The sequence below is a fragment of the Apium graveolens genome, chromosome 6, assembly GCF_009905375.1.
Source record: "Apium graveolens cultivar Ventura chromosome 6, ASM990537v1, whole genome shotgun sequence".
In the NCBI taxonomy this organism is placed as follows: domain Eukaryota; kingdom Viridiplantae; phylum Streptophyta; class Magnoliopsida; order Apiales; family Apiaceae; genus Apium; species Apium graveolens.
In genome coordinates, this window is record NC_133652.1 from 194,853,111 (window position 1) to 194,867,231 (window position 14,121).

Below are 14,121 nucleotides of genomic sequence, written 5' to 3' on the forward strand. Positions count from 1 at the left end.
TTGAATGCATACCCATATCAAATGATGATTTAATGAAAGATATTGTGGCATACTGGGAAACTCACAAATCCAGGTATCCGATGTAAGACAGACTGACGAAGTCCGCATGTGAACTCAGGAAAAAGAAATGTTGATCAATTGGGGAAAGCCAAATATGCGATCAATGATGATTTAGGTGAGGTTAAGAAAATATCTACCGATGAATTTTGATAATCTGTTAGTAAGAATTTAAATATTATATATAAAAACCTTCATTTCAGTATTAACTCCAGAAATGGCTTATCTAATAATGAACAGATTAGTGTTATCAAGGAAAAAAAAGAGAGAGAAAGAAATTCCTTATATTTGAAAGAGATAATGAATAATGAGGATAAAGAACTAATTAAGAAAAGAAGTGGAATCAAAAGGATAATAAATAAATTTTATAAAATAGTCCAGGATATGCAAGTTGTGAACGTCAGTTGTGCTAGAACTGATAGGGGAATGAGGTGAAACGCTGGTATTGGAGATAGGAATTTCATTCAAAGAATGCGCGTAAACCAGGAAGATTAAACAAAGGTATTAGTAGCGAACTGTTAAGAAGAGCGTTACAATGAATCTCATATCAAAATTCTTTATAATTAAAGTGAAGTCCCGAAGTTTCTAACAAATGATTGGCCAAAGTTACCTCGGAGCATGAGGAAAAAAAAATTCTCATTAGTTACTGCATAGAGTCGAGCTGGTATCAAAAGCCCATATCGTATGGCCCGGTAGGGATTAAGTAATTAGTTAAGGAAACTTCAGGATTTTGGGACAAAGAAATAATGAGATAAAGAATATATCGCGTTATGCACAAATGTGGTCATAAAAAAGACGAATGCAGGTATGAAGTCACGCATTGATCATCAGAAGTTGTAAGCTGGAGGTCACAATAAAGACTGTGTTTGGAGTAAGGTATGGGTATTATGAGTTCTAATGATATTATGTACCCGTCATTCATGAGGATTAAAGGAATATAATGTGTATGGAGTAGTTGGATAGTGTAATTGTATTTATTGATAATATCCTTGCCCATTCAAGTACTAAGGAAGACCAAGTTGAATGTCTGAAGATATGCCTGCGAAGGGTTAAAAAGTAGCAACTACGTTCTAAGCTTCAAAGGTATGAATTCAGGTCATAATTGATTATGAGCTATGGCGGTTTGGTTAACTACCAACCAGATAAGGTCCATTTAGGGACAGATGTCTTGAGTAGAAAAGAAATAGTGAAAATCATTAAGATTGCTGGGGAGTGGGTAAAGGAACTAGAAAATTATAAATTGAAAATCAGGTTTTGACTCAGTTTCTGGTTTATGCTGATACTTACTTTGTTGTTAGATATCAAAGATGGTATTAATATAGATGATTGATGTTGACTTCAGTATGGAATGTTGTGAGTATCAAAGTTCTTATTGATATCTAATTTGATATGACAACAAAATGAGTATTAATACCAAGAGTTCGGTTTTGAATAAAGTTATGATTCATCCCGTTCTAAATTAATATATTTTCTTTCAGATAGTAAAAGATTCTCGCTCGGTGAATATAATTGGTAGTGATTGAAAAGAAAGTGGGGGTATACTGTTAAGTGGTAAGTTAAATGCAATTATTGAGATTTTTCCTTTAATTTTAAATTTTTGTATAGATGTAAGACATTTCGAAGCATAAGACGCCATGAGCTCAGTATAATGGGCGCATATGGATGAAAAGTACAAGAAATCGATTAATGATTCTCAAATACGATTGAAAACGATCATAGGCCAAACTAACCAAACGGAAAGAGAAATGAAAAGTAAAGTAAAGAAGTGAAGTATTCATGAGCACAAATTATTAGAATTAGAATGAGAAGAAGATTAGTATAAATTAAGGTAGTCCTTTGAGACAATGAGATAGATAAAACGATTGCGAATGAGTTGGCCTTGTTGTTACAGGTATAACGAGTTCATAAGAAGTTCAAATAAGGATGACCAGGAAGAGTAATTTAGCTCTATGTATATATGAATTGGAGATTTAAGTTAGGTTACATGAGCTACTGATAGATTTTGATATTGGAAAAAGACTGTTGAGTAGTGATTGAAGTGATGAGTTTTGAAAAATTTTAAGTAAAATACTTGAATAATATCATTGCCTATTCTTTAGCATGATTCTGAGGACAAAATCTTTTTAAGGGGGGAAGGATGATGTAATATCCAGGAATTATCGTGTAATTATTTTTATTAATAAATAATTCATATGTGATTATTGTGTGAATTTTTGGTGAATTACTTGATGATTAACATTTATGTTGGGTGTTTATACATGACAAAATTAGGATATTTTAATTTTAATTATCCAGAATATAATATAGAAAGTTTTGGTATTTTTCTGGTAAATTTTGGATTATTATATGATTTTATAAGGATTTATAGAATTAATAATTATTATTTTTACTTAATTATAAAATTACTTTTTAGAATCAGAAATTATCCCAATTGAACCGTTTTTGCATTTTTCTAACCCGAAACTCTTCTAAAGGCTCATTTCTAATCTAATCTGATGATTTCGAACACTTTTCGTGTGTTGACTTTTTCGATCTGGGAAACGGTTTGACCTGTACGGGTCCCGACGTAAAATTTTCGATACACTAATTATTTTATAGGTCGATAAAACTCGTATTCTCGAAAAGCGAGGTTTTATCACCTTATTTTTGTATAAAGTGTTTTATAAGGGGCTCTGTTTTGATAATTATCCAAATCTGGTATTAAAATTGTATCGTTATATATTTACTTAGTGGCTAAGTAACCTATTTTCTGATCCGATATGTAAATATAATTATGAAATTATTAAATAAATAAAATATGTGATGGATCCGTTAGCTATGTGTTGCCTTATTGTTAACTATGGGTGATTGTTAGATACAAACATTACTTGTATAATTAATTATAGAGCTGTATGACATTATTTTGTTTTTAAAATGATTTTATTGAATATTTATTCTCATAAATGCAAAAATTATTTTCTAAAATTATTTTTGTTGATTTATAATTTTATTTATTATTTTATGAGTTTTTATAATATTTAGAAATTAATATTTTATTGATTATTTAACTTTAAATAATTTTCTGATTTCATTTAATTATAAAATCAGTATTTAATTCTAGAATTCTTCAAAAATTACGAAATCCATATTTTATTAAGTTTAGAATATTTCGAGAATTTTAAAATTATTTCGGAAATTTTATGGTTTTTAATTACCCGCGCATGTATTCGGTAATTTGTTAAACGCGGGTGCACTCCGCGTTCCAAAAGTAATTTAAAAATTATGACAAATTTTATTTTACTAAATTTTGAAAATTCTGAGAATTTTGGTATGTAAATTGTAACTTTTCGATGAATTCTGGCCCGCGGCTATTTCGTTAAATTGCGAGAAAACGAACTAGAGGATAATAAAAATGAGCAGATAAAGCAAAAACAGGATAAACAAACAACAAAAACATCGCCTTTGTTCCTTCCCTTCTTTCTCACGCGCCCCTTTTCTTCTCTCTCGACTATTCCCTTTTCTCTCTCTCGTTGATTCTCTCCCTCGATTCACCTTCTTTCGATTTTTCTTTTCTCTCTCACGATTTCTCCTCTCCTCTCATCTCTATTCTCTTCCTCGGCTTTCCTTTCCCTCCGCTTCCTAGTAAGCCGCCGCTGTTCTATTTTTTTCCCGGCAAAATTGCCGCCCACCTTCCTCCTATTTATTTTCTGGTTGCTTCTTGTTTATATATATACACTTGTTGTATGTATTTGTTCTCGTGTGTATATGTGTTTTAATTCCTCTATTGCCTCGTTGCCGCCTCTCGAATTTCCGAGAGGTGTGGCGGCAATTGGTAGCGGCGCATTGGCGCGTGTATTTGGTTTGTGTTCGGCTGTGTATACATACATCTCCAGTTTGATGTTTGTGTGCGCTGCCAGTGTCCCTGGTTCTTATTATTTTCCGGCCTATTGTCTTTCGGCCCTATGTTATTCCGGTTGCGTAATATCGATTGGGTTCTGTGATTTTGCACGAAAGAATTAACTGAGTTTCTTTGTGAAATAAAATAATATTTGGTGCAGAAAAAAATAAGAGTTCATCGATGAAATTCGCGAAGGACATTCGATATAATAGAAACCCACGTATTTTATCACCGTCGGCGATGAGCTTCTGCGAGCTGACGGTGGACTGTGATGAATAAATTATGAGTCCTAAATTATAAATAAATGAAAATTAGTTGTAAAGGTACTTTTGAATTGAAAACGAATAATAATAATTAATAACTAAATTGTATCGGTGATGGGAATTGCAAATTGCGATGAACAAAGGAAACGCTGCCCGATTTTCGGAAAATTAATTCCAAAAATACGGGAACGTAACCCGCAATTATCGGAGACGTCGAACGAGGATATATATATATAAAGTTATATTATACGAAACCAAATTACGTGTCGTGATAAAGTATTTTATAAATGTCCGATCACCCTATTTTCCAAAACGACGAGTATACGTACTTTCCGAAAATAAATACTGAACCGAATTTCGAAGATGTGGACCATAATTGCTATGTGTATTTTAATAATAAATATAAATACGAGTCGGGACTTCATATCGAATGGGTAGATTTGATAATAAGGATGTGTTAAGCCTAAACAATTATCTGATTTAGGGTATTTCAACCCTGTAGCTATTGTAATGCCTAAATGGTGTTACAATAGGCCATAAAAGTGTTACAATAGGTTTATCATAACACCAGGGCATTACGTATACGGGCATTACAATAGACACCCTAATGTAACACTTCACTGATCTATTGTAACAGAGAGGAAAACGTTACAATAGGCACATACTGTAACACTAACAGGCCCAAATGTAACGCAAAATGAGTGATACAATAGCTTGATCAAGATTGCATAAGTGGGACCACCTGTGGGTCCACCTGTGGGTCTCATATAACTTATTGTAACAATCTGTTCTACCAATTGTAACACCAATCTTTTTAATTAAGTAATAGTAGCATTTGTAATCTAACACTATATTAAAACATACATTACACTATAATAGGCATATATAACATTTAATTTTAAAATTTGAAATACATGTTCTAGTTTAAAATCTACAATACATATCCAAAATATCACAAACACCACATAAAATTACAAAAATAAGATCGATCAATTAACCATACTCCAAGCATATCCAAACTACGATGAAGGTTATTAATACTTTGCAGCTATATTGATCTCCTTCCAATAACAAATTATTGGCTTTTGCTTCTCCCAATAATCATTTTTCTCTACTTCACCACCTTTTCTTATAAATATCTATCCTCGGGAGAAATCTGATTCATAACAAAAACAGATCAAAGTAGGTTAGGGAGTAATCAGACTAATTGCACATACGTAATAGGTTATGGAGTAATCAGACTATTTGCGCATACTTGGTAGTATAAGAACCTAAAGGAGATGGGGTGGCTCTCCGGTATTGTGCAAGACTGCAACACCTAAAAGCACAGTTCCAAATCTATAGAGCACTGAAATATAGTCGCTATCATTTTGACCGGACCAAGCATGTATTTGAAAAAAAAATATCAATTTATCAGCATTATAGCAATATCATCCTCTGGATAAATATCTGTGATTATCTATCGCTGTGTAAAACTACTTAAAATTAGCAAAGAGAATTAATGCAAATAACACAACACTTGCTAAAGACTAGGATGCAAATAACGTATGTTCCCTGTAAAATATCAGTAGAAATGAGTAGCAGATTCATACTTGATAGGCATCATCAAGACTACGATGGATGAGCTCTGACATGCTTCCGGTAATCATAATGAAACTTTATGGTGTCATTTGAATAACTACAGTAACCCGATAACCAAACAACAAGTATTTATAAGTGATCTCCCAGGTTTAGTAATGAGATTGAGATTCCGAGAAAGAAGAAAAGTACCACATGTTTAACCTGCAACAACCATAATGGAAATATATCAGCTGTACTTTTACACAATTCAACAAGTTAGTATAATGTAGATTAGTTTCTGAGAGAGAAATGATATTTCTCATTTTACAGCTTTGTTTTATCACCATATTCACTTCTATAATGGTTTAGTACAGAAGCTTTCTTTGCCTAATTCCATGAACCAAAAACCGAGACTCGTTGTACTGTACAAGTTACAGAATTGCAAAATCTCATAGTTATCACCATATACACTTCCATAATTTTATACCAATCATTCAAGAACCCAAAGTATAGAGGATGCTCCACCTGATATATTGCTGTAATGACTTGCTACAAAAGCTTTTTTTGTCCAGATTCCATGAACCAAAAACCCAGAATCGCTTTTAGATTTACACCTATTTCATATAAACTATTTCCACTAATAAGTACAATAGCTCTAATGGTTTAGGACCTGATCAAACTGTAGCCTGGTTGTTTTATCACTCTACATGTTTTCATCAGTTCCCTCATATTAGCTGCCTCTTCCCACTTACTAGCATCTGCATATATGTTTGACAAAAGAGCATACACTGTTGGATTGTTGTGTTCTTTTTCAAGAAGACATTCAACAAAACCCAACTCAAATTAACACATAAAAAACATGAAAGAAAACAAAAATCACTTAAATAAAATAAACCATGATCACCAATAAGATAACTGACCTTTATGCACCAGACAGAGCAAAAAAATACATAAAATGAGTAAAACAAGTGGTTACCATTTACCAGTTTTGCTTCCCCAACTGCTGAAGTATAGGCTGCAAGTAGGTTTAGATTCATGATTTGCTTCAATAGAGCATTTGAAAAATACGTAAAAGACAAAGGATGCTCAAAAGAGATATGACTTTAAAAGACACACACACATGTACCTGCAAAGATAAGGATTTGTTTTCCATCTAAACGAAGGTAACTGTAAAGATTCTTGAACAGGCGAAAAAATAGAAAAATCCAGCAGACATATGTAAAAGTCTACTGAAAAACTGCAGCAGAAAACTGTTAAAATCTGCTACAAAAACTGCTGCATAAATACATTATATATATATATATATATATTTCATAAAAATATGTTAAAAAACTGCTGAATAATGTATGCATATATATATATGTATCTATATATATTTTATAAGAGGTACCTTCATGGCTGAAGTTCCACATGTAGTATACCGTAAATACATATCACAAGGCATAAACACCATTTCAAGCCAAGGCCCGGTACGCTTTAATTTTTCTGAACTCTTGTGTATATTTGGAAGCCATTGTACATGAGCCATTAAAAAACTTAATAGCATTACATGAGACATTAAAGTGAATTCAAATTTAAGTTCTTAAGCACTTAAGTCAATTTCCCTAAAAATACCACTTAAATATATATATAGGGTCAAGATCAAATTAGAACTAAGAACCAATCTCAACTTCAAATGTATGTTTAATCAACATCTCATATATATATTTGTCTTGCTGCAGAACATAATGTGTTTTCTTTTGCTGCAGGACACATTTTTTCTTTAGTAATGTATAAAGTATGGTGTTCTTCTATACAACACTATGTATTTTGGTAAATTACATGAAACTTATTTCCTCACCAGCTTATTTACGCTCCTGATCAGTTAGCACACATATTATAATACTACTACTGAAATTTTTTCTATTCAATACCCCTCCCCATATAAATGAATTCAAAACTGCACAAAATAATTAAGCTACACAGACTCTAATACAGTGTACAATGTTTAAGCTTCAAATTTTGCAGCAAGATTATGATAAGAAGGAAGTAATAACTTACACTAACCTGATATAAACTCGTCGGAATACAATAAAAGAAGGCACCAAAAACTCAGGTTAAAACTCACCTGAATTTCAAGAAGAAAACGATAAAAAATCAGTGTTTAAACTCTCAAAATGTGTGGAAGAATGGAAAAAAGACCTGCTAGAAAGGAAGCAAAGCAGTTGTTGTGAGCCCAAACCCAAAACTGTATACATCAACTTGTCAATACGAAATATTAGAAACCAATTGAGACGCGTATTCAGTCAAAAACCCCAAATTAGTACCCTAATTACTCAAACATCGAAGTCAAATACCCTAATAAGTCAAATACAAATAAATTACTAACGTGCGGAGAGAAAAGGATCCAAACAAGATGCTTAGCCCTAAATATTATCTCAAAATCAGACAAAAAATTAAAAATGAGAAATCTAATTGGAGTGAAGAAGAAAAGTTAGTAATCGTTGTTGTATTCAGTTCATGGGAGAGAGAGTAGGTGTACAGGGCGGGAAAAATGACGGTCGATCTACTTTCTGAGACGGAGAGGAGTGTTAGAGAGGGAGGGTCGAGAGATTTGTCGTAGGACTTTTGATTTGGGAGAGTATACAACTGTGTTATCATCCGGGGAAAAAAATACCGCCCAAATTATTTCACTTAGTAACCGGTGCATAATTATTTATTATTTTTTATTTTTTGTAATTTTTTATGTAATTATTATTTATTAAATAAAAAATAATAAAATAAATTTTTATTTATGTAAAAAAATTCTTAAATTCTTAAATTTATATATTAGATTTCTCATTCACTAATACATTAGAATATAATTTTATTACTAATTTATGTTAATATTTGTACTTAAATATTTTTAAAAATTAAAAAAAAAGTAACCAATGTAACAACATGTATTAGTGTTACATGTTGCGCAGTACCGACAATTCTATGTAACTAATTTTATAGCTATTGTAACACTAATTGAGAGGTGTTACAATAGGACAAAAATTTCTTAGCTAATGTAACACTACTTGTAACACTTGCGTTACAGTAGCCCACTTATGGCGTAGTGAGGTCCTAGTCGGAAGACCCGAGGATTGACATCGGACTAAGAATGATCTAGTGGTTAGTCGTTGAGCTCAGCGAGGTTCCAATCGAAGGACCTGAGTGTTGAGGTCATAGCCAGAATAGGATAGTGGTTTGACGATAAAAACAAACGTTCAAGGCAATCCAAAGGTCAACCGATAATAGTGATTAAAGTTTATCGAGGCAAGTATTCCTTACTTTTCTCGTAAAATACTGTAAATATCTCTTTATTCATATTCTAAGTTCAGAATAGTTAATTATTTTATATTTTACTGCAATTACTCTTAATTATGCAAGTTCCTTTCATTATTGTTCATATATTATCGATTGCTCTCTTGAGCAAATACCCATTCTTTCGGGTTATTTGCGTACCCTGAATTGAGATGTTTTGAAATCATAATGATTTGACATCAAAATACTCTATGGGCTGGATGGTTATTATGGGGGCCAGTGATGAGCTGGTCCCTATGGGCCGGGTATGGACCGGACCCCTGGGCGATAGTGCCTAGGTACCCGAATGGATCTATACGGTTGGGTATAGATCTACACTATATCTTGACTGATCAACAGGATATAGGTGCGAACTAGTGTCTAATCTAATTTATTGTTGATCGCCATTAACGACATTCTCTCTCGAAAAGTTCTTAATTCCAAACCGGACAAAACCCTGATTCAGGAGATGAATCTGGGAATCACTTGTCACTTTTGGATTTATAATTAAAGGCTGGTAATAGCCAATGTTTATTCTCTCAACTCCCTCAAATTAACTCTAGTTGTTTAAAAATTGCTTAAAGATTTTGTCCGGAAATTTTCCTTTGATATTGATACATGGAAATCATTTATATACTTGCTGAGCATTTTTGGCTCACTCTTACTTTGTAAATTCTTATTTCTTTCAAGAGCAGATAAGAATAAAAGTGAATAGCTTTAGTTACACAGCAGAAGTTAGAGAGATCTCCGCTGCGAGAGGACGAAGATGTTAGGAAAAAAATAAGACAAGGGCATTAGCATAAAGGTATTTAAACTTGTATTGTAGTTACAGTTAAACCTCTTTAAAGTAATACCCTTGGGACCGGGAAAAAATATTACTTTACCGAATTTATTACTTTATCGATATAGTAATATTTTATTACTTTACCGAATTTTTATGTTTACGTGGTACAGTATAATATATAATGTACGTATAAAAACTAGAATTAATCACATGCAATGTATTTGATCTAAAATTACTTTTATTATGATTACTTATATCCAAAAACTAGATGCATGCATATTAAAATTGCACCAGATCAGTACATAAAGGTAACATGTGTTGTGTACGTTGTATTGAAACTCAACCATCTAATATTTATTGTAATTCTTAAATAAAAATACATGAAGAGACACCATAATATTAATGATAAGACTTTGTGATTAACTATATAAAATGATAGAATGGTACACTACAGACACATACAATATCAACTTTGTTTTACAGTATACACCAATGTCTTCGCATCATCTAAAAGGAGTGAAAAAATCAGCAATCACAGATAAGATATCTCTAATTTACGATATAGGAATGTGATGGATGTCGAGCATCTCTTAAACTATCCAAACGAGAATGATGCGGTTATGGAATCACCTACGGATGAAGAAATCATTGAGTCGGTAATGAGCACTGATGAAGGGACTGATCCTGAACCCGACGATAGCAATGTCATCCCAAGCGTGTCATCAAAGGAAGCATTTCAAGCACTCACCACTTTGAACAATTACTTGTTACAACACGAGCAAAACATACCAGGAGTTATTTTTGCTTTACATAAAGTCAAGGACGAGATTAATTTTGGCTTTGGTGGAAAGAAGAAACAAGCTACAATAGATTCATATTTTAATAAAAATTAAATTTTGTAATCATATACATTATACAGTATATATATATATATATATATAATTATGGAATTATTACTTTACATATTACTTGGGCCCTTAATGACTTTCGAATTTTTTATTATCTTATGCTTTTAGCGAGAATATTACTTTACAACATTGGCCCAAGTTGGGACCGATGAAAATTATTACTTAAGCGAGGTTATTACTTTATCGGATATTACTTAATCGAGGTTTAACTGTATTGTGAATTATAGAAGGTTAGATTCTTGTTTCATACCATAACCTGTAAACGATCCAGCTTTTTAAGGGGTTATTTGTTATTATTTCAAATTATGTAAAGATTGTTAGTGACACCAAATCTTGACCCCGGATTTGGGTTCTTATAATAATTGTTCCATTGTTGGTGATTACCGACTCTAACATTATTTTCAGCCATTATAGATATTGGGTTTTAGTGGGTAAGAGTTTTTGAAAGAGAGGAAGATTGAAAAGTTTGAGAGTGATGAAAAATCACAGTGTTTAGGTCAATTGAGATCTCGAAAGTGTAAAGAGGGGTTATGTCAAGATGTCTGGGTATTTATATTTTAGATGTGTGACTTATAGATAAGAGAATAATCAATGTTTTAAAAGAGTTGTAGAGAAGTCACGTGACTTATAGAGATCTCATGTCGAGATGTCACTTTCTTGACTCTTATCAAGAACTAGATAGTGACTTATCGAGATGTTGTACAAATACCCAATTTGTCCTTTTAGGACTGATTTATTCTAATTTATATGAAGAATCCAACATACAATTAGAATTGATTTTATATTAAAAGTATTTTACTGAAATAATTTATTAAATTAAATTATTCTAGTTTTGAGTTATCGAGGAATCTAAAGTTTGAACTGTGGATAACTCCATATTTATAAGTATATCGAGATCTCTACGTTGGTTGTCGAGAAGTCATGAAAATACTTATCCAGAAGTGTATCGAGAAGTCATGAAAATGACTTATCAAGAACTCTATCGAGAAGTCATTTATAGACTTATCGAAAAGTCATTTAGAATTATCGAGAACTTAGTTCTCTACGTACTTTTATTTTATAGAACTATGTCTTATATTAGTTTCACATATTAATAATATGAATTAATATTTGGACAATTTTTTCTTAAAATTAGAAAAAATATAAGTTAAATATATTTTTGAGAAATAAATATACTGGAGAGTTCTGAAATATTTATAGATCATATTATAGGTAATTTCTAACTAAATCAAATTAATTTTTATTTATCATGAATTAATCTGCGGCAATATGTTAGCAGAGCTCTTGCCTTTAGGATGAAGAATTTAACATACCAATTTCACTTACAAGTCTAGTAAAAGTTGCTTCATCTAAAGGTTTAGTGAAAATATCAGCTAACTATTTTTCTATTGGAACAAATACAAGCTCAGTAGTACCATTTGCAACATGTTCTATAATAAAATGGTACCTTACTTCAATGTGCTTGGTTCTATAATGATTAACTGGATTAACAACAATAGATATTACACTAGTATTGTCACACATGAGGAATCTTTAGTAACACTATGCCATCCATTAGTTGATTTATAATCCAAAATACTTGATCACAACAGCTACCAGTAGCTATGTATTCAGCCTTAACTGTGGAAGTTGATACCGAATTGTTGTTTCTTACTATAACATAATACAAGTCTTTGATCAAGGAATTGACAACTTATACTAGTACTCTTTCTGTCTACCCTGTATTCAACAAAATTTGCATCCGTGTATCCAACAACTTCAAAACTAGTTCCCTTACGATACCACAATCCCAAGTTTTGTGTTCCCATTAAATATCTAAAATCCTCTTGACAACCATTAGATGTATTCTTTAGGATTTTCTTGAAATCCTGCACACATACATGTAGCAAATATGATGTCTGGTCTACTAACAGTCAACTAAAGTAAAGATCCAATCATTCCCCCATAGCTTGATATGTCCACACTTTTTCCTTTCTTGTCTTAATCCATATTGGTAACTATAGACATAGGAGTAGATGCAGGTGAACAATCAACCATACCAAATTTCTTTAGAATATCTTTGACATACTTAGTTTGACTGATAAAATTCCATCACTTCTTTGGCTAACTTGGAGGCCAAGAAAGTAACTTAGTTCTCCCATCCTGCTCATCACATATTCACTTTGAGTGAGTTTTGGGAATCTTTGACATAACTTCTCATTAGCAGACCCAAAGATGATATCATCCATATAGATTTGAACTAGGATAATATCATCACCATATTTCTTGTAGAATAAAGTTTTGTCTTGTGCCTCTAGTGAATCCATTTTTTATTTGAAATTACGACAGAGTGTCATACCATCTCTTGGTGCTTGCTTCAATCCATTGAGAGCCTTTAAAAGTATGTAAACAAAATCTGGAGATTCAGGATCTTCAAAGCCAGGAGGATGTTATACATAGACTTCTTTTTCTAGTTCACCATTAAGGAATGCACTTTTCACATCTATTTGATATATCTTAAAATTGGAATTTGCAGCAAATGCAAGGAAAATCCTTATTATTTCAAATCTTGTAAATGGAGCAAAAGTTTCATCATAATCAATTCCTTTTTCTTGTGAGTAGCCTTTATCAACCAGTCTTGTTTTGTTTCTTGTTACAACACCATTTTTATCCATTTTGTTCTTGTACATCCATTATTTTCCAATGATGCTTCCATTTCTTGGTGCAGGATCCAATTCCCAAACTTTATTTCTTTCAAATTGATTTATCTCTTCTTGCATAACAGTTATCCAATCAGGATAAAGTAGAGCTTCTTCAGTTTTCTTAGGCTCAATTTAAGATAGAAAGTATGCATGTAGACATTAATTTGCAGTGGCACTCTAGTCCTCACACCAAACTAGGAACACTAATTATAGTGTCACTTGTGTGACTTCTATCCTATTTTACGGTGTGATGATTTTGATGACTAGAACTGTCCTTATTTTCTTCATTATTGGCATGACTTGCAGAATCCTCATCTTTTTTAATCCCTGAGTTTGTGTTATCAAATCCAGGTGTGCTTCTTTCTTAAGATGAATTATCATTGTCTGAATTCATTGGTTCGCCTGTTTCTTCTTGCAATCTATTTTCTGCATTATTTTTAACTTCTTCTTCAGAATCACTGTAAATGTTGAGATTGTTAAATTTCGAAGCTTCAACTTCATTTTTATCAAGGCATTCTCAGCCTGGATACTTTTCATCATCAAATGTCACATCTGTGCTCTCCATTACCTTCTTTTGCTCTTGCACATAAACTATGTAAGCAGTCCTCTCCAATGAATATCCAAGAAAAATAGCTTTAAACACTTTTGAGTCAGATTTTCCAACATATTCAGAGTTGTCTTTTAA

The 14,121-nt window shown here is 32.2% G+C and overlaps 1 long non-coding RNA gene across 14 annotated transcripts; it reads right to left on the minus strand.

Annotated features, from left to right (window-relative positions):
* Window positions 1-5,045: 5,045 nt before the first annotated feature.
* LOC141666498 (uncharacterized) lies at window positions 5,046-8,405 on the minus strand. 14 transcript variants are annotated; one of them, XR_012552258.1, is made up of 7 exons: window positions 7,939-8,405; window positions 7,804-7,864; window positions 7,148-7,242; window positions 6,884-6,994; window positions 5,790-6,772; window positions 5,453-5,545; window positions 5,046-5,353 (listed from the first exon to the last, which is right to left on the minus strand). It is a non-coding gene; the product is annotated as an uncharacterized LOC141666498 (long non-coding RNA). The 14 variants fall into 14 exon arrangements; XR_012552255.1 differs by having other exon boundaries at window positions 7,148-7,249; XR_012552256.1 differs by having other exon boundaries at window positions 5,790-5,979; window positions 6,283-6,315; window positions 6,428-6,772; window positions 7,148-8,405.
* Window positions 8,406-14,121: the final 5,716 nt, after the last annotated feature.